Source organism: Pecten maximus, chromosome 19 (genome assembly GCF_902652985.1).
Source record: "Pecten maximus chromosome 19, xPecMax1.1, whole genome shotgun sequence".
NCBI classification, from domain to species: domain Eukaryota; kingdom Metazoa; phylum Mollusca; class Bivalvia; order Pectinida; family Pectinidae; genus Pecten; species Pecten maximus.
The window spans coordinates 25,220,756-25,244,319 of NC_047033.1; the positions used below are offsets into that span (position 1 = coordinate 25,220,756).

Below are 23,564 nucleotides of genomic sequence, written 5' to 3' on the forward strand. Positions count from 1 at the left end.
ATTGGTTACAAACGATCTTAATGCGTATCATTAGGTATGGTCCCTTAATTCTCATTGACAGCAACATGGTCAGTGGATGCCAGTATTTTCAGCTGTTTTGAAAAAAAACCACCATGTCAATAAATGTGTTTATGACGTCATAATCATCATGACGCCGCAATGCCCGAATCCGATTTTCCTGTTATCAAGATAAATATACATTGTATTGCAATTTCACATTTTGAAAACAAATTTAATGAAAAAATTAAGGACATTAGATTCGGTTAATATGGTGTTATACTGACCTGGTGAAATCTAAATATATTGACCTCATCAAAGATCCTACATTGTATGATAGCGTACGGACATCTTGGCAATATTGTTTGGTATACAGCAATTCGGATATCAGAATTTACCTAGTAACCATGTAGCGCTGTTTTCTGTTGTATACAAGCATATGATGAATATCAACTTTTATGAGTCAAGACGATTAATCTACGATAAACGGTTTACCCTATTCTGGTGATCGAAAAAGACATTGTTCTTTTCTTATAGGATACGAATTTCAAATGTTTTCACTTGTGTCATATCAGTGATTGTCATAGCCTTAATTTGAGGGTGTGACTTGGAGGTAACATTTTGGTATTGGTTAGATCTACAAAATATAAAAAGACCATGAGTTTCTCGTAAATTTTATTGTTTTTTGTTTGTTTGTTTGTTTTTTTTACTTATTTATTTTTGTTTATTTATTTATTTATTTTCTGTGCTTGCTCACTTTAAGATCGTATATGTACGATGTTACCATGTGTAGTCATTTGTCTGATCATTCGTTCAATGGTATCTCATGTATTTCATAATCAATAGTAATGTCCATAATAAAAACATTTTGATGAATACAATGGCCTTTATTTATGTCTTAATTTGTTGGTTCACGCAAAAATGACCGAAAGGAGATATTTGATAATTGTTTTCAAAGAAAAGCAATCAGTATTACACACACTGAGACGTGACTGCAATCATGTCTCCTGAATATTAAGTATGTATCAATGAGAATCCTGCAGGGAATGCTTCAAATATCCTGAAGAACGACAGCTATTTTTACCCAAAGCAAACATATCAAAAACGGGAATTGATTCACATCAGACAATGTGGTCATGAGCAAGAGTCGTCCTCGCTCAAGTCACTTCTTAAGGAAAAATTAGTTTTCCAAAAATCTACAAGCCAATTAATCAGAATAGGATGAATCCGCCCGTTACCTTAAATGTGGGTCAATGGTTGGGTTTTATTCGGAAACTTTGTTGAGCTTTGTTAAATTCTATGCCACTAGCATAATGTAGATCGGACATCAGAACTTGTGTGAGTCTTTTAGCAAAGTCATGGAGTCCCTGTAACATGAAGACCAAATTCATTTCTTTTCACAAACTGTCTAAGACGCTACACCACGGCCTTCGAACAAGTTAGCTAATCAAATGACCAAAGGCCCGAGAAACATCAGGCTTTGAGATGGTGAACAACAATCTAGAATTGGATGTTATGGCCGATTTTAGACACTAGAATTGGATGTTATGGCCGATTTTAGACACTAGAATTGGATGTTATGGCCGATTTTAGACACTAGAATTGGATGTTATGGCCGATTTCTATGTCTAAAATCTGGTATGAGGTCCATAGGAAAGTCCTATTCAGCCACACACATCTATATTTTTAAATAATCCAGTTTTCAACTTAATTGTTAAATAGGGTATTTTTTCAGGATTTGGTTTTTATTTTCTGTTACAATTATCTTTCCACGTGCATTAGAATAGTTAAATATATAAGAACAAATTACAGTGTGTTACAAATTAATCCATGAATTGTGCTCATGTTAATGAAATCCTGCATAACTTGACATCAAATGGGGAGTCCGATTCTTGGAGTATACAGTGTATGCTTGAAATAAGCAATTTTGACATGTTTTCACACGTTTTCATAATTTCTGTAACATTGGTGTCAGATTGAAAGGTTGAAGCACCATAAGATAATTGAAGACCAACAATATCTGGAAGCACTTCCATATACGAGAAGAAACCTAGATCGCTATCATAAGTAGGCAATCGGGAGGAATTCTGTAGTACTTCAGTATTAGAAAGCAAATTGGAGGATGACAAGAATGTTCTTCAGACTCTCAGGATTCAAAATTTGGTTTGTTTTTGTTTAACGTCCTATTAACAGACAGGGTCATTTAAGGACGTGCCAGGTTTTGGAGGTGGCCTACGGTCAGTACCTGGCAACTGCCCCACGTAGGTTTCGAACTCGCAACCCAGTGGTGGAGGGCTAGTGATAAAGTGTCGGGACACCTTAACCACTCGGCCACCGCGGCCCCTCTGGGATTCAAAACCTTAGGTCGTTAAAAGTATATAGCCTGGTTTTTATGTACATTAATTTGGGGAGATGTGACGATGTACATGATTTTAGCATTCCTAAAAACATCAGTTGCACGTCTGCCCATGGTACCAACTATTCAGATTAAACAACGAATGACTGTGTTTAGTGTAATACATGCCATATCGATATTGTGATTATTTAACGGATTTTCGAGTAAGGAAGATTTGCATCACATTACCTTCGATTTTTACTAAATATAAAGCAATCAATGAATTTGGAAGTTATATATATATATTTATCTGAATCAGAGAATCTATATGGAAATAGAAAAGACAATCTTTAACTCTTCAGCGAAACCAAGGGTTCCACGACGTCAATAAAACACTTACGATCCCAGCTTTGTGATTTATTAAACATGACGTTAGACAGGTAGGGGTTTATAATCACGTTACCATAGATACGGGGTTTTTATTATCACGTTACCATAGATACGGGGTCTATAATCGTGTTACCATCGATACGGGGTTTATAATCAGGTAACCATAGATACGGGATTTTATAATCACATTACCATAGCTACGGGATTTTATAATCACGTTACCATAGATACGAGGTTTTATAATCGTGTTACCATAGATACGGGGTTTTATAATCGTGTTACCATAGATACGGGGTTGATAATCACGTTACCATAGATACGGGGGTTTATAATCACGTTACCATAGATACGGGGTTTTATAATCGTGTTACCATAGATACGTGGGTTTATAATCAGGTTACCATAGATACGGGATTTTATAATCACATTACCATAGATACGGGGTTTATAATCATGTTACCATAGATACGGGTTTTATAATCACATTACCATAGATACGGGATTTTATAATCACGTTACCATAGATACGAGGTTTTATTATCACGTTACCATAGATACGGGGTTTTATAATCGTGTTACCATAGATACGGGGTTTATAATCGTGTTACCATAGATACGGGGATTTATAATCGTGTTACCACAGATACGGGGGTTTATAATCACGTTACCATAGATACGGGGGTTTATAATCACGTTACCATATATACGGGGTTTATAATCGTTACCATAGATATGGGGTTTATAATCGTGTTACCATAGATACGGGGTTATAAAATCACGTTACCATAGATACGGGGTTTATAATCACGTTACCATAGATACGGGGTTTATAATCGTGTTACCATAGATACAGGGTTATAAAATCACGTTACCATAGATACGGGGTTTATATTCACGTAACCATAGATACGGGGTTTATAATCACGTTACCATAGATACGGGGTTTATAATCGTGTTACCATAGATACGGGGTTATAAAATCACGTTACCATAGATACGGGGTTTTATAATCACGTTACCATAGATACGGGGTTATAAAATCACGTTACCATAGATACGGGGTTTTATAATCACGTTACCATAGATACGGGGTTTATAATCGTGTTACCATAGATACGGGGTTATAAAATCACATTACCATAGATACGGGGTTTATAATCGTGTTACCATAGATACGGGGGTTTATAATCACGTTACCATAGATACGGGGTTTATAATCACGTTACCATAGATACGGGGTTATAAAATCACGTTACCATAGATACGGGGTTTATAATCGTGTTACCATAGATACGGGGTTTATAATCGTGTTACCATAGATACGGGGTTATAAAATCACGTTACCATAGAAACGGGGGTTTATAATCACGTTACCATAGATACGGGGTTATAAAATCACGTTACCATAGATACGGGGTTTTATAATCACGTTACCATAGATACGGGTTTATAATCGTGTTACCATAGATACGGAGTTTATAATCGTGTTACCATAGATACGGGGTTATAAAATCACATTACCATAGATACGGGGTTTATAATCGTGTTACCATAGAAACGGAGGTTTATAATCACGTTACCATAGATACGGGGTTTATAATCACGTTACCATAGATACGGGGTTTTTATTATCACGTTACCATAGATACGGGGTCTATAACCGTGTTACCATAGATACGGGGGTTTATAATCAGGTAACCATAGATACGGGATTTTATAATCACGTTACCATAGATACAGGATTTTATAATCACGTTACCATAGATACGAGGTTTTATAATCGTGTTACCATAGATACGGGGTTTTATAATCGTGTTACCATAGATACGGGGTTGATAATCACGTTACCATAGATACGGGGGTTTATAATCACGTTACCATAGATACGGGGTTTTATAATCGTGTTACCATAGATACGGGGGTTTATAATCAGGTTACCATAGATACGGGATTTTATAATCACATTACCATAGATACGGGGTTTATAATCATGTTACCATAGATACGGGTTTTATAATCACATTACCATAGATACGGGATTTTATAATCACGTTACCATAGATACGAGGTTTTATTATCACGTTACCATAGATACGGGGTTTTATAATCGTGTTACCATAGATACGGGGGTTTATAATCGTGTTACCACAGATACGGGGGTTTATAATCACGTTACCATAGATACGGGGGTTTATAATCACGTTACCATATATACGGGGTTTATAATCGTTACCATAGATATGGGGTTTATAATCGTGTTACCATAGATACGGGGTTATAAAATCACGTTACCATAGATACGGGGTTTATAATCACGTTACCATAGATACGGGGTTTATAATCGTGTTACCATAGATACAGGGTTATAAAATCACGTTACCATAGATACGGGGTTTATAATCACGTAACCATAGATACGGGGTTTATAATCACGTTACCATAGATACGGGGTTTTTAATCGTGTTACCATAGATACGGGGTTATAAAATCACGTTACCATAGATACGGGGATTTATAATCACGTTACCATAGATACGGGGTTATAAAATCACGTTACCATAGATACGGGGTTTTATAATCACGTTACCATAGATACGGGGTTTATAATCGTGTTACCATAGATACGGGGTTATAAAATCACATTACCATAGATACGGGGTTTATAATCGTGTTACCATAGATACGGGGGTTTATAATCACGTTACCATAGATACGGGGTTTATAATCACGTTACCATAGATACGGGGTTATAAAATCACGTTACCATAGATACGGGGTTTATAATCGTGTTACCATAGATACGGGGTTTATAATCGTGTTACCATAGATACGGGGTTATAAAATCATGTTACCATAGATACGGGGGTTTATAATCACGTTACCATAGATACGGGGTTATAAAATCACATTACCATAGATACGGGGTTTATAATCGTGTTACCATAGAAACGGGGGTTTATAATCACGTTACCATAGATACGGGGTTATAAAATCACATTACCATAGATACGGGGTTTTATAATCACGTTACCATAGATACGGGGTTTTATAATCACGTTACCATAGATACGGGATTTTCAATAAAGTTACCATAATCAAAGTACTGAAAGTCCTGTAGGAGGCGTTAGTCAGATGTAAAAGGAGATACACTGTATTTGAAATAAAGCAAGAATACAAATTAAACTGATATCAACATGACTAAACATTTCCACTTAAGTGTGTCAAACCAACCGGACATAATGGTTTTCAGTCCTGATGAATGTAATGGTTTAGACTGTTCCGATATACATAATGGTTTTAACCATCTTAAAGTTTCAAACCTACTTCTAAAAGTAGTTAAACATTTCTTATTTCAATCAAACCTTTACTTAAGAAGTCAAACATTTTAAATTTTTTCAAATCAACTTCTACTTAGGTACATGTCATTAACATTCATACTTTAAACCATCTTTTATATTTAAGTAGTTCAAAATTTGCATTTATGTGTTTAAAACAAACTTATATTTTATAGGCCTGGGTATTAGAAATGTCGAAACAATATGATATGCATTTCGATAAGTTATAACAATACACGATATGTATTGAAAATACAGGGAGTGTCTGCTACTTTTTTTGTTGAAAGTGTGCAATGTCTTTCAATATCTTGTAAACAAAATTGTTTATTCCTTTCTATTTTGATCTTAGAATAATATCAAAATTAGATTGACGGCTTTTAAAAGTTATTACACTTTTTTTCAACAAAGACCTCATTTGTTAAGGACAATTATTTTAAAATTAGATATCAATTCCATCTATTTTAATAGATCCAATGTCAATATTAACAATAAAATGTGATTTGTGATTTGTTGCTTTTTAATTTACCACCAAGATGTAGATAATAGCCTAGTAGCTATAGGTACTGTATATAAATATACAGCGTTTTACATGCAAAATATTGAAGAAAACTTTCATATTTGATATCAATTCAATATGATTGTATAAGTCCCTTGGGGTGGGGAAAGAACCCTGGGCCTATTTTTACATCAGGATTGTGTTCATCTCTTGGTAAATTTGGCTTAATTGGCATAAATAACTTCTTCTCTGAAACTAAGCAATCGATATAGCTCATACTTGACTGGTAGCATCATTTTGGGTAGGGATTCAAAATTGTAAAAATGGTGGGGTTGACCCCTGGGGGGCAGGGTCAAAAGGGGTCAATTGGTTTCTCTGAAACTAAGTTATGGATATAACTCACATTGGTGTGGTAGCAATCCCTATGGGGTTGTACCCAAAGTCAATTTCATTTCATGGATTAATTGCACAATTTGGTATAAAACCTACATTTGCATGGTAGCATGGTTATGGGGTGGGTATTCAAAATTGTACGAATGTTGGGGTTAACCTCCCGGGGGAGGGGCCGCGGTGGCCGAGTGGTTAAGGTGTCCCGACACTTTATCACTAGCCCTCCACCTCTGGGTTGCGAGTTCGAAACCTACGTGGGGCAGTTGCCAGGTACTGACCGTAGGCCGGTGGTTTTTCTCCGGGTACTCCGGCTTTCCTCCACCTCCAAACCTGGCACGTCCTTAAATGACCCTGGCTGTTAATAGGACGTTAAACCAAAACAAACAAACAAACAAACCTCCCGGGGGCTGAAGGATGGGACCAAAATAGGTCAATTTCGCTAAATTGACATTTTTAGAATAACAATAAACCAATGTACATGTACCCATATAAAATGCTTATGATATATTGACATAGAAATACCAGCGACAAATTAACTTAAGCATCATTCTTGTTCCAGATCTCATAAAACCAGGTGAGCGATACAGGCCCTCTGGGCCTCTTGTTTTATCTGTGAAACCATTCAGATCCCAACTCCATAATCTTGCTGGACACCCCTTTTGAGCCAACAATTGAATTGCAATTGATGGATAATTTTTAATTTTGGCAAGAAAGCATTCTTTAAAGGGCATGTCTGCATCATTTTTAATAATTTGCCCTTGAAACTTCGCACGCACCTTCATAAGAGCCTGTTCTTTAAAATGTGAATGAAGATCATGGTCAGAGAGATAAACTCAATATTTGTAGCCAGTCACACATGTTACATGTATCTGTTTGCCAAATATCCAGCCTTCATGTGTATGTGCAGTTTTGGGTAATTTTTTCATTTTGGTAGGAATTTCTTTTTAAAAGTGCCATATCTGCGTCATTTTGATTATTTGACCTTGATACATTGCACACACCTTTAAAGGGGCCGATTCTTTAAAATGTGACCCAAATTAATAATTTTGAAAGAACTTTGAATTTTTTTCATCATTTGACCCCCGTGACCTTGAATGAAGGTCAAGGTCAAATATAAGTATAACATTTGTAGCCAGCCATACGTTATCGATGCGCCAAACATCAAGCCTTCATGTGTATATAGATAAAAGAGCAGAAACCTTTATTCTGCAATTTTGGATTATTTTTTAATTTTGGCTGGAGAAAATAGCTTTATGATTCTTTTCCAAGTGCCATATCTTTCTGCCTTATTTTTATCTGATGACAATAAAATATGCACATTCTGTTTCAGTGGACTATGTTCTTTCATATGAAATGAAAAAAATAATCAATTTGAGATTTTTATTTTTGACATTCGAACCCATAACAAGTCGTTGGCCTTGACATTCTCTGACAATATGTCATTGAGAAAAGTTTGCCCTAACCACGTGCTAACCAATTTTCAATGAAAATGAAACAAACTATGCTAAAATATGTGTGATGAGTTTCCTATATAAACTATAGTAAAATGTATCCTCTCCCCAGGGAGAATGCAACACATAGGGGGCCATGAAATTAACAATTTTGATAAAACAGCTTAAGAACCTTTTGTACACCATTCTGCGATATCTTGGTCTTAAGAAGAAGACCGACGCATGACGACAGATCAAATTATAATGGTGTATATTATGAGCTGAATGTCAAAGGATTGTAAACTCTGTACAAATTGTATTATATTATCAGACAGTCAGCCTAAATGTATGTTTCATATCTACCATATTAGAAGTTTGAGGTTTTGTACAATATATATATATACTTAATTTTTACACATACATTAAATGAGTTAGCTACTTTCATAAATTAAGATGTTTTTTCTAGAGTTTACTAGGCCGGATGAAATATGATCATGAGCAATCAGTATGGTCAATATGAGATTTGATAAAATGCCTCTCGTAGGTCAACCACTCATGATCACTCAACTTCTTTTTGTAGGAGTCAATATTATATGTACGAGAATTAAACTCTCGCGATGTCTGTTGCACACAAGTACAAAGAAATACATTATCACTTAAGCCGAAAAAATTCACACTTAAGTAGCAATAACACATAATAGTCGAAAACCCAATATATGTTATCAGTGATAAGAAACAGTACTTATAAGCATTTTTGGCAATTTATCCTGAAACAGCTATAGCCTTCCATATTTGACATCCCACAGATTGTTGCTTGTATATATATATAGTTTTAAAGGTCAACATTGGAAAAAACCTAAATGGTTATACATGAATTCATAATAAATAGAATTATTGACAAACAAGTTTCATTTATTTTCACACTTTCTGGAGACCAATAAGGAGATTGATGATTATTTTAAGGGATATGTTCGCGACATGAAAATCAAACATTTTTAATTAAATTTCAAAAGCAAATATAGATTTATTTTGAAAGTTATGAGGAATATTGATATTTGAGAAAGTCTTATATTATATGGATTTGATATCGATTGCCAATAGATATACATGTATTTATCACTTTACATGAAAACAACCAAAAAGTTATATTACATGAAAACAACAAAAAGTTGTACTAATAGGTTAAAATGCAATTGGTATACATTTTGTTAATCTACAATTACTTTGTATTGTTTAAATATTCTATGTAATACAAACATTTCACAGCTTGGTGCATACAAATGTATAGATATATTACATGAAAACATTTGAAAAGGTTGAATCGTGAGCTGAATAATATATAAATAAGACAATCTGGTTCATTAATAATTTAGCATTTTCATATATATTACGAGCGCGAGTAGCTAATGCAGTAAACCTTATCACAGAAATCCAGATTCTGTATATTGTCTCTGTCGGGGAAAGTACAGCACAAATGACCACCACGACAGATATGTGCCAGTTTTCTTAGTTTTAAAAAATAAACGATCGAATTCCATCACGCCATCACGTAGGTCTACCAATTCATGGATTTGAAACACAGGGACTTCGATCAGTTATCGCAGTAATCCGAAGGGTTCTGGGGTTGATATCGCCTTAAAGCTGATTAAAGTTTGCATATAGTATATAGCAAGATCGTCAGAAAATTCGGACTATAATCGCAGTAGATATTGTGACTTTGTGGTCTGGCCAGGCTTGAACAACTTATCGTAAACAGTTTCGTCCTAAATAAACAAACACTTATTTCAGTGAGTCAACAAACAGATTTAAACTTTGTAAGCAACTTGCCTTTAATTCATGTTGATAGATATTAATTTCTAGCGACAAACATCATTTTGATGCTTCTTGTGAAGCCCGTGTCCACGTGCTTCCATTTTGACAGAGTGCTCGCTCACGTAAACAGACGGAACACGTGATCGCTAAATATCGGACTAAATCTCATAAAATCTCGTGAACAAACTACCAAGTTGTAAACAAAAGAAATGTTGTTAGCCAAAACCTGGAGGGTATTATGAAAATCAGGAATTTGTTTGCGCTTGGTTGTTATGCCATCCTTATTTCTAGTAGTTAAACAAGTGTCCTCTGTAAGGTAACGTCAGAATCTCGCAGTTATCTCCCTTCAAACAGTATTTTCAATATAGATTTGCAAAAATCGATGCAGGTGTAGATATTTACAAGACATTATTCTTATTGTTTATTCAAAATAATTCCTGAAATGTTCAAAACATTATCAGCATAGTTAATACATTTCTGTGCACATCTACTTTGAATGACGGACTACAATGTCGTGCCTCATACTTGGAACTAATTATAAGCGAATCATTACCCCTAGTTACAGAAATTACCACCAGAGGTCTCAAATTCCGGGCTTCCGCCGAAGAGAAATTTATACTGAATATACCTTTTTTCATGTAATAGCACTTTATTTGTAGTCTTGATAGTTTTCATAAATGTATATATAGTTCTACATCATATATGTACCGAAAGAAACTACAAAATGAACTGTGAAAGGAAATATAACGAAAATGAAAGTGAGAGATTGTGACGTCACAACTCGTAGGTGATTGTAATATGGCAGGCGTAAACGCCTCCATAAAAACATATCTATAAATTATAATTGTAGAGTATATCATAGAGTATACAGTAGAGAATATGGTATAGAGTATATTGAAGAGTATATTGTACATAGTATATTGTATAGAGTATATTGCATAGAGTATATTGTACATAGTATAGAGTATATTGCATAGAGTATATTGTATAGAGTATATTGTACAGATAATATTGTATTGTGTATATTGTACAGAGTATATTGTATAGAGTATATTGTATAGAGTATATTGTATGAGTATATTGTACAGATAATATTTTATAGTGTATATTGTACAGAGTATATTGCATATTGTATAGAGTACATTGTATATTGTACAGAGTATATTGTATAGAGTTTAGTGTATATTGTATAGAGTATATTGTATATTGTACAAATATTTTATAGTGTATATTGTACAGAGTATATTGTATATTGTAGAGTACATTGTATATTGTATAGAGTATATTGTATAGAGTATAGTGTATATTGTATAGAGTATAGTGTATATTGTATTGTGTACAGAGTATATTGTATATTGTATAGAGTACATTGTATATTGTAGAGTATATTGTATATTGTACAGAGTATATTGTATAGAGTATAGTGTATATTGTATAGAGTATAGTGTATATTGTACTGTGTACAGAGTATATTGTATAGAGTACAGAGTATAGTGTATATTGTATAGAGTATAGTGTATATTGTATAGAGTACAGAGTATATTGTATAGTGTATATTGTATAGAGTACAGAGTATATTGTATAGTGTATAGAGTATAGTGTATATTGTATAGAGTACAGAGTATATTGTATAGAGTACAGAGTATATTGTATAGAGTATAGTGTATATTGTATAGAGTATAGTGTATATTGTATAGAGTACAGAGTATATTGTATAGAGTACAGAGTATAGTGTATATTGTATAGAGTATAGTGTATATTGTATAGAGTATAGTGTATATTGTATAGAGTACAGAGTATATTGTATAGAGTACAGAGTATAGTGTATATTGTATAGAGTATATTGTATAGAGTATAGTGTATATTGTACAGAGTATAGTGTATAACCTATATTGTATCCCTCTGATTATGTTTCAGAGAAACAGACATCTTACACATGACAAAACACATTAAAATTCAGTATTAAAGCTTCTTTAATCCACGTAATAATGACGTAATAGACAACATGATCCGCTGAGGTAATAACCACCGGGTTTACTAGCACCAGTGGGAAACATGAAAATAAACAACAATGGAGGAGAATGTAACCATGACAATACATCAACTACCTCACCAAGGCAACAATGGTCACCATGGTGACAGCAGATGACAACAAATGTGTAGAGATTTTATAGAAGGTCATTTCCTTTGGTTTAGAAAATATCTAATGATATACTGGAAATCTTCATTTAATATTGAAATATATCAGAGCAATTTTTTCAACTTTTGCAACAATAATTCTTTCTTTTAATGGAAAGCGGAACTTTCTTTTTGGATTACATTAAAACATTATTTCTTATCATTTACGTTCAGCGATAGAGGAAAAAATTATATCCCCATGGTTACATTCATTACGACATGCCATCGTCAGCGACGAAGTCATGGTCGAATGGTTCAATGACATAATGAAGGAATGAAAGAATATCATGAATGAACTAATGACATATGTATATGCAGCACTTAATTTGAAGCTATGGCCTGTATTATCATATCACGTTAAAACACAACAACGAAGAGGCCAAACTTCCCCGCCCGTGGGGCCACACGGGACTCCCAGGGCGAGATATGGCATCTGTATAGAATAACAGAATTACGATCAGTAACAGATATCACAAAAACAAGGATTAAAGCCAGTTGCCGAACGTCCTTGCCCAGATTTTTTTAACACAAAAAAAACCTTCATTTTAAAGGTTAATTTTTTTCTTAAAAACATGTTTATAAATAAAGTATTGCCAAATTGTCTGTACTTTCAATATGATATTGAATGAACATTAAAAATGAATAACATGCTTTCAACATCACAACATTATAAAATATAAACAAAGTATCTTTTTATTTAAAATGGCAATTATTGAAAGTACTATTGTTAAAAAAAGTAATTATGGGAAATCTGCCGAAAAAAGTTTTTTGTGAAAAAAATTGGACCAGGGACTAAAATATATAATAACGTGTCTATTTCATATAGTTACTATAGATGACAATATGTCATTGTTTCTACACGAAAGATAAATAGCGTTCTGCTTGTAACAGTCAGTCTTACTGACAATTCCAATATACACACATCTTCTCTCACAATGAACGAGTTAAAGTGTCTTCACTACTAACAAAAAATAATTGTGCGCTACAGAAAACAGCCTCGACTAATTAATCATCACATCCCTAAGAACAGCATTTCATTAATACATGTGTTTCCCGATCTCCAATATCAGACCTCACATCTTGAATCTCCAATAAAGGAAGGAGAAGTCAAGAAAAGCAGCAGCTAAAAATTCTTACCCGTCGTTTAAAATGTTCGTACTGTACAATCATGTACTTAATATTTGCCTTATACCGCCAGGAATTCAGGAAAATGGTTTGCCAGTAAAAGGACGTCACAAGTTTCACGATAGAATCAATTTAAAGCTATAAAGAGTCATCTAGATTAACAATTTTTCCATCAGGATATTATATTAAGCTTTGACAAAAATTGATAAAAGGCCAAGCGAAACTACCATATAATCCAAAAGTTTATTAAGATCTTGTTATCTTAGGTCCCCTTACATAGACCATGAAGTCTGAGTTTATTAAGATCTAGTTATCTTAGGTCCTTTTACATAGACATTGACGTCTTACTTCGTTAAGATCTAATTATCTTAGGCCCTCTTACATAGACAGTGAAGTCTTACTTCATTAAGATCTAGTTATCTAAGGCCCTCTTACATAGACCATGAAGTCCGAGTTTATTAAGATCTAGTTATCTTAGGCCCTGTTACATAGACAATGACGTCTTACTTCGTTAAGATCTAATTATCTTAGGCCCTCTTACATAGACAGTGAAGTCTTACTTCATTAAGATCTAGTTATCTAAGGCCCTCTTACATAGACCATGAAGTCCGAGTTTATTAAGATCTAGTTATCTTAGGCCCTGTTACATAGACAATGACGTCTTAATTTATTAAGATCTAGTTTTAAGGTCCTCTTACATAGACCATGAAGTCAGAGTTTATTAAGATCTAGTTATCTTAGGCCTCTTACACAGACAATGACATCAGAGTTTATTAAGATCTAGTTATCTTAACACCCATTAAATAGACCATGACGTCTGTGTTTATTAAGATCTAGTTATCTAAGTCCCTCTTACATAGACAATGATGTCTTAGTTTATTAAGATCTAGTTATCTTAGGCCCTGTTACATAGACAATGACGTCTTAATTTATTAAGATCTAGTTTTAAGGTCCTCTTACATAGACCATGAAGTCAGAGTTTATTAAGATCTAGTTATCTTAGGCCTCTTACACAGACAATGACATCAGAGTTTATTAAGATCTAGTTATCTTAGGCCCTGTTACATAGACAATGACGTCTTAATTTATTAAGATATAGTTTTAAGGTCCTCTTACATAAACAATGACGTCCGAGTTTATTAAGATCTAGTTTTAAGGTCCTCTTACATAGACAATGACGTCTTAGTTTATTAAGATCTAGTTATCTACAGCCCTCTTACATAGACAATGACGTCTTAGTTTATTAAGATCTAATTATCTTAAGACCATGAAGTCTGAGTTTATTAAGATCTAGTTATCTTAAGACAATGACGTCCGAGTTTATTAAGATCTAGTTATCTACAGCCCTTATCTACAGCCCTCTTACATAAACAATGACGTCCGAGTTTATTAAGATCTAGTTATCTTAAGACCATGACGTCCGAGTTTATTAAGATCTAGTTATCTAAAGGCCTCTTACATAGACAATGACGTCTTAGTTTATTAAGATCTAGTTATCTTAAGACCATGACGTCCGAGTTTATTAAGATCTAGTTATCTTAAGACCATGACGTCCGAGTTTATTAAGGTCTAGTTATCTTAAGACCATGAAGTCTGAGTTTATTAAGATCTAGTTATCTAACACATGTACGCAGCTTCTTTCAAACATTTTCTTTACATTAACACTGATAACATCAGACCACTAGAATCAAAGATTAACTACCGTCATGTGGCGCGTGGTTACACAACATTTAATCAAACGATCACTATTTGACTACACACAGATATTATTATGCAATCAGGACATATACAAAAAGACTAATGTGCGTTAGGGGAAATGAGGTAGAGATCATTTTAAAATTAATGAGGTTTGTCTGTAAACTTAGTGAAAGATTGTAAGAATATTGAAATCTGGTGAAAATAGGTTCGCCAGCTGACAATCTCTTAACAAAGAGTGATTCTGTGTCAGAAGAATTTCAATATGAACATGAAATGATATCTTGATTAAGAATATGACGATTCCCTGACTGAATACTAAACCATTCTGGTCTTATCATTGTTACTGGTTATTTCTATATATTTGAATATAGTTTCACTTTTAAGGAAATTGATATAATAACGTAAGATATTCGCAGTTAATACTTTGATCTCATTGGTGGGCCTGCCACACACGATCATTGGGGTGTGCCTGTATTTTTGTACCTTTGATCTTATTGGTGGTCCCGCCACTTATAATACACAAAATGTACCTGGAGAAGTACAAAATGAATTGAGCTACATCCATTAATACAAATAAAACTTGTAATATTATCATTATTTGCTTGGAAGCATCTGAAAAAAAAGAAGAAAAAAATTTCATCAAACAAAAAATTTTGTACCTCTAAAGAAAGCATCCGGCAGTTTCCTCCAACTTTCCTTGGCAAATTTAGTTGGAAAATTGAATCTTCTAAAATACACTTGGCACATGATAATTAGTAAAAATATTAAGCTGTGTAACTGAATACATGTCTGTTACTTTCATCTGTTAGAATATAATTCGGATGATCATATGCGAAAACAAATATTTTGATTATGTATATTTTTCTTTCCTTTTTTAAACTTAAGAATTAATACCAGGGTATATTTATCCGTCTAAAATATACAACATTACTGGACTAATTTTATCATCAACACACAATGTGATTTTGATTTCATTTTAATTTTTGGCGTCAGCTATAATTCTGAACTAGGGCTATAGAAAACACTATTCTTCAGAACACTGTGAACTTCTAAACATGAAGTATTTCACATTATACCACAACTTTAACATCACACACACCGCGTTGAGCGATATAATTTGATTTCTGTTAGACTTCTTACTGCTTAACCGATAACTTACAATTATATACACCAAGATTTTAACCTCGTTATCATTATTTTTATGTTTGTGTGTTACTAAAAACCATCGCTTTTTTCTATACAAAGATTTTCTGAAATATTTCAAGATATTTTTGTGGTATTTCCAGATATATTTTGTGTGTAACTGAAAAAACATAATTCTTGTACTATTCAAATATTTTGTGAAATATTTTCCATATATTTATTGGTATTTTCCAGATATTTTTTGTGTAACTGAAAAAACGTAATTCTTACTATACAAATATTTTGGGAAATATTTTCCAGATCTTTTTGTGTGAAACTGAAAATCTCAACCCTAATTACTTACTATACAAGTATTTCGTGAAAAAAGATTTTTCCAGGTATTTTTTTGTGTGTTACTAAAAAACATAGTTTTTTTTCTATACAAACATTTTATTAAACAGTATTCTTCAGACATATTGTGGAGAGAAAGTCAATCGGTGATCAATAGCCATCTAATCATTGAAACCTGTCTTTGCATACAGATCGAGATCATTTCTGGTTTAGTGATAAAAGTAACGTGGTCTGCGCAATTTATCTACCTAACTACCTAAACAAGAATATTCTTTACTTTGTCATCCCAAACAGGTATTACACTACAGTCAAACCTGTATTAAGCGGCCACCCAAGGGACCAACAGATATTGGCTGCTTAAGACAGGTGGCTGCTTAAACCAGGTTGGTCAGAAACGGCCTGTTGCCCAATTCTTTTTTATGCAGTTTATTGAATTTATCATATCATAATGCACTTATTGATATTGATAACAATATACCATCTTTAGTGTATTTTGAAATGAAAACCAACAAAGATAAAAGTTTTGATGAATTTGATAAAAATATTTGGTCATGTGATCATCGCGGATGTCTACTTCCGGACAAAATGGCCGCTTAATACAGGAAGATACAACGACTTGGGGCAAATTTTTGTGGCCGCTGGCTACGTTAGACAGGTGACCGCTTATTTAAGGTTCATTATATAGTGTTTTCCATCGGGCAGACCACAGACTGGCCGCTTAAGAGGGGTGGCCGTTAGAGCAGGTTTGACTGTATTTGTAATCGAGATGGGGAGTAAGAAATTATTTCTAATTTTTCCGAAAGGATTTACCTTGATCTTAATTACCACACTAATTAAACGCTACAAATGACTTTAAAGTGTCTTTAATGCTTACCATGTTTTGGCGTCATATTTCACACTGTATCAAAGCTCAAACACTATTGCGTAAGTGGATTCCAGTATCTATGTATTAATATACCAGTCACACAGTTCTGCCCGTAAAACAATTTCTGTTAGGCATGTACAAGTTTCTAAAACGAAAAATAAATATTCTACAAGGTAAAAACAAATTTGGCATGGAAATATATATTTGTATGTTACATACAAAATTAAAAAATAGGGAGTGTCAAATTATATACTTCTGATATCAATTACTGACATAGAAGTTCTATTTAACACTACATGCTACCGAACTTAGTACACAATGATCGTAGCGATGATTAATGAAGCGATGTACACTTGCAAATTTTTCAATAAAAAATAAAGTTTTGAAATTAAATGCAAGTGTTTTATAACATGGAGCTTTCGCACAGGGTTGTAAATATTACCCGTGGGTAAACATGATTTTTGGTTTCTATGCTAATCTACGTATGAGTGTTCGTTTGTGTGCTTAGCACATAGCCAATAAGGATAGACGTGTGTAGCCTGTTATTACTGTCACATGGGGTCTCCATAGTGAAGGTTAGGATTTAGGGGGAGGGGCCGGCGAAAGGGGAGGGGACAAAGTCAGGTCATGTATAAATCAGGGATGTTACTATTATGACCAGTCGCAGAACATCAGTTTTTCCCAGTCTAAAATCAATTATGGGGTTTAGAAACCCCCAGAGATTCGAATCAGAAATCCCAAAATTTGGAATCAGAAATCCCCAGACTTTCGAAACAGAAATCCCTGAACTTTCGAATAAAAAATCCCCAAACTTTGGAATCAGAAACCCCCAAACTTTAGTCAAAGAACCCAAACTCAAATAAAACAAAATTAAATCAAGTAAGCAAACTCGTATCGTAAATCCTCATACATCTAATGCCAAATGAATCCTAATACGTCTAATGTTAAATGATAGTAAGGTCCGCAGAATCCCATAGAATGGTTAATGAAATTATATATACATTTTAGTTCACAGTTTTATGACTCCAACCTCATACAGGAGGGATATGTGACAGTAATTACAGATAACAGCTCGTCTATCGGCCAACATGAGAAAAACTACCCTGATAAAAAGAAAATGTCATATTGGTCAAAAAGCACGATTCTTTAAAATAAAGAATTTAAAAATTGATTTTTATACGTCACAATATTCATCAATATAATACAATGTATATCAATATATATAATATATATTTGTACATATCCATAAATTCTGAATTCTGACAACAATTCTTTTATAATCTAATATGTTCTATCATTGTCTCGTCTCTACAGCCTTGTACATATACATCCAAACAACTGCACAAACGTTTCGTTATAACAACAAGAATGCAGAAAACGTACATGTAGTTCTATCAAAACAAAAAGTGGTTTCTCAAGACAAAATGATTAACGAAGATAGCCAGATTCGTATATCACTGATCAGTACGTGAGCAAAGCCTAGGTCACACGTACGTTCAATAACATAGCCCAACGTTCCCAAAACGGTAAATAAGTTAAATTTAAGGTCAATAATGAAAATATGTATATGTAATTTACGGCTGATGACTCGGGTAGAGGGGAAGTATGCTAAAGTACGTTCCAAATCGTGTGCTTGCTGTAATGGTCTTTTGAACATGTTCATAGATAAATCGCCCCTCACTAATCTCCGAACGTTTAACATGTGAATTAATTAGACGTTAAACTTTGGCAAACTGCTACATTAGTACATTAAACTAAGCTGAAATAGACTTTAATCATGTACGATAAGCTACGTTATCTTGGGCATGTGTGACCTAGGATTTAGTGAATAGTCTTCACGATTTTATATCATTTTCCACCTCCAAATAGAGGTCGAATTCAACAAGTTGGAAGTTTCTTAAATACACGAAAATATAACCAGAGCAAAAATATCTCTAAGCAACAAATTTCTTTTTAAAAAATCCTTTGCAGAAGAAATAAAATCAAATAACAAAAATTAAATACTTTAACAAATTTTACAGTTGTTGGGTCTAGAGAAGTAAGAAGTTGGTGAGAACTGTTGTTGATACAGACAACATTGGAAGCAACTTTTATATCCCTGCAAACATAACGGTTGTACGCAAATCAGAAAACAACACAGAAAAACAGATAAAACAAACGTAAATAAAATACTGCAGTAAATGGGGTCTGGAAAAGGGAAAGTAAAAACAAAGCTGCCCTCATCATACCTTTTTACTCATTGAACATTTCCATTGTAGCCATGAACAGCATTGTCACATGGAAAGTGTTATCTTTGTTTCATAAAAAAAATATGATCATTTTGTCTGCCTCAAAAAATTTTCTGAAAACTTTCCATTCTGCCATGCTTTCAATGCTACAAACATTTTCAAAATTAGCATCTTATTAAAGTGTTTAGCATTCCTCAACATTTTTTATTAATCCTCAGTAAAGTAATTATAACATTCTAACATGGTTTTCAAATCAAAGTAGATAATAGGGGGGGGGGTCAATATGACCATGGGAAGAAAGGGTTTCAATATTGTATTCTAAAGGGGAGCCAAAATATATTTAGTGATTATATATATTAGCAAGAATGTGAATCAACCAAATGAAAACTACGAGGAGTTCCGAAATACAGCATTTAGGGTCTGTACAGCAGGGATATGAATCAACCAATCAAGAGCTATGAGGAGTTCCGAAAGTACAGTATTTAGATGCTGTATAGCAGGGATATGAATCGACCAATCAAAAGCTACCAGGCGTTCCGAAGTACAGTATTTAGAGGCTGTATAGAAGGGATATGAATCGACCAATCAAAAGCTAAGAGGAGTTCCGAAATACAGTATTTATGGGCTGTATAGCAGGGATATGAATCAACCAATCAAAAGCTACAAGTAGTACCAAAATACATTAAAGAAGGATCTCAAACCGTAGAACCATTTGATTTCGACCAAGTTTGGTAATTAGATATAAATAGATTTCACTGAAGGCAAACAGTTTTTATCACCTTACATCATATTTCTGTAATTGTTCCACGCCATTTCAATAATTTTTAGAACAGATAAACAGATACACTACCTTTTACTAGTTGTCTGAATGAAGGTCATGCCAAAAACTACCTTTGCCAAGAGGTGTATACAAGTCTGGTCACTCTGCCTTGGGACACATTTGCCTACTACACGATGTTTCTCTTACTCGATTTTTGCAGCTCCCTCCCCCTTTTGTGACCAATTTAAGGTAAGATGTCCTCCCCATTCCAGAGGTTCTTTCTCACACCCAGTACTTGCATTGCATGGCACATAAAATAACACGCAAAAATTTTCTATGGGAAAGGCGGGAATTCCTAGCGTCCTCAGCATCTGACGACGTCGCTGAAATCTGGTTATATTACGATATCACACTGAAGCGAAACATACGCCAATCTGTATGTGCAATATAACAAACTGGATTTCTCTAGAAGATACGAAAATCAATCAAATATTGAATTAAACTGTGATCTACATATTCTGATGTAGGAATGAAAGGCTTCACTTTACTTTTCTAAAGATTTGAATTCCTTCTGCAATGTTTTCTAGAAATTGTGCGTCACTGTAGTTTTGTTTAAACAGGGAAAGCATTGTCTATGTAAACCTGATGGAATGTTGCTAGGTTTTCGGGTAAAGGATCGTAGCTATAAGGTTCTACAATAACAAAGAGTGGAATAACACGTTCAAACTATAGTCTAGGGGAAAATAAAGCTGCTCATGAACATAAATCAAGCAAATTGTTAACATACATCATCCTAAAACCAGATTCTCAACAGATTTCTTCACCTCGGCTCAAACAAATCATTAACATATATCAAACCTAGGTTCTTAATAGATTTCTGTACCTCAGCTCAAACAAAGTTACCGATTAATGAACTTTGTTTGCCGTACTGACAACTGTATTAATAGATTCTATGGAATTCTAGTGTTAACACGTGTATGCACTAGGATACCACATAGCACTTATCGAAATAGAACAGCACTTTCTGAACTGTGACAAAGTGTGTACATGTCATACACACCCCATTTCACGTAAACTTTGGTATAATATTTAAAACTTAATCAGCAATGTTAGAACATAATCCAAAATTTTCCATTGAGTAAGAAAAGCGGTATTATTTATCTTAACATATATAGTATATATGTTTATATCAAAGACGCTGAATTTCATTTTTCTTTCTTGGCATGAATATTTTCAACATTATTTCAAGGATAAAATTGCGGGAGAAAAAAAAAATTATAGAGTTGAACAGCATTGAAGCCAGAAATTGAAGAAATCAAATAAATTAAATTGAATACAAGCATCGTTGTTTGATTTTATGCTCCTGGTGTTGTGCTATGTACAATATTTACATGTTAAATACATTTTTAATGTCCATATTGTGAATTTCTATACAAGGCCATTAAATACTGTATGGTCAAGCACATCTGTCACCACCTGTCACATAAAATGGTCAAGCACATCTGTCACCACCTGTCACATAAAATGGTCAAGATGTATTCATTTAATTGCTTTCCATTGATAAATACTATAGAGGACTCTGTATAGGAAACCCAGGTTGATTAAGATGGAAATATTAAGTAAAAATCTTGGATATTTTTCTACATATAAAAATAAAGTCAATGAAATGCATCCGATTTACTTTGCATGAAGATTCACCGGGTCATACCAAGGTTCTATAAGAGTTATCCCCCTTACACAGGTGAAACGACCTCAAACAACAAAAAACAAAATAATTTTGTAAGAAACTATTGCCACTATTTGAACATAAACATCTCTCTAAGAGAATCCATATTTTGAAAAAAAAAGTTCTAAAAATTATTTGATGAACTACAGGTGAAATGTGTGGTTTCAACAATATACTGTACCAAGGCTCAATATCGTAACATCATCAAAGGCAAACAATGGCATTCGGTGACCATTAGGTTGCAACAAATTCAGAAATATGATTTCTGATCAACAATAAGTTAGAGACAATACACCATGAAATCTTGTCAGTCTGACGCTTCCTAATAAAACTTCCAAACTGAAACTTTTGGATCAAATATTTTGATTGTCTGTACAGTAATCTGAATTTTCTATATATTAAAACATAGCAATTCACCGTTTAGGCCCAGACTAACAAGGTTTGTAAATAAACACCAGTCTGCAAACCCATGCACTAAGCAGTGCATTTTATAAAGATTATTTCTTAGTTTAGTCAGATATCTGTGTCATACATAGACAGAAGTAGATTGTCCAAACTAGAGTGCTCTCCCCTTGAGTGTTGCACGTGAATGTGGAACAATAGCTATTATTTACCAACCATTATGTTGGAGTTGGACCACTTAACAAACAAATTCCATTATACCTTCAGATGGTTTCTCAACTAGGAATCATATTTGCCACATGTACTAATTAATCTTTACCTTAAAAAATCAAATTTATGATTAAAATCTGCTTCAAATTTTATCCAATGAAATTCCTGTTCACTAGAATAACTACTTATTTAACAAAGACTTTTAAAATTTTTCTTTGTTTTTGTGTAATGTTTAATGGAAGGAAAATTAATAACTGTACTTCCTTCAACACTTCAAATTAACATCTACTCTGACATCATTGTTTGTGGTTTTGTTTAACGTCCTATTAACAGCCAGGGTCATTTAAGGACGTGCCAGGTTTGGAGGTGGAGGAAAGCCGGAGTACCCGGAGAAAAACCACCGGCCTACGGTCAGTACCTGGCAACTGCCCCACGTAGGTTTCGAACTCGCAACCCAGAGGTGGAGGGCTAGTGTTAAAGTGTTGGGACACCTTAACCACTCGGCCACCGCGGCCCCCACTCTGATATCAAGTACAGTTTACAACTTATAATGTTTGCAGTTTGCTGAATCACAAACATTTTCTGGAGATATAAGGATATTCAGTGAATATATTTAGCATATCTGCTATCTGTTTGCTCAGTTCAAAACATGACAAATGGATTTACAAGGATTGTCATTCATAATAACACAATCTTACAAACCTTATCAATATT

General features: G+C 33.8%; 2 long non-coding RNA genes across 2 annotated transcripts; one reads left to right on the top strand and one right to left on the bottom strand.

Moving 5' to 3' along the window:
* Positions 1 to 12,140: 12,140 nt before the first annotated feature.
* On the bottom strand, positions 12,141 to 23,225 carry LOC117317401. Its single transcript, XR_004530193.1, has 2 exons — positions 22,025 to 23,225; positions 12,141 to 21,988 (listed from the first exon to the last, which is right to left on the bottom strand). It is a non-coding gene; the product is annotated as an uncharacterized LOC117317401 (long non-coding RNA).
* Positions 14,813 to 16,726, top strand: LOC117317402. The gene is made up of 2 exons (XR_004530194.1): positions 14,813 to 15,055; positions 15,096 to 16,726. It is a non-coding gene; the product is annotated as an uncharacterized LOC117317402 (long non-coding RNA).
* Positions 23,226 to 23,564: the final 339 nt, after the last annotated feature.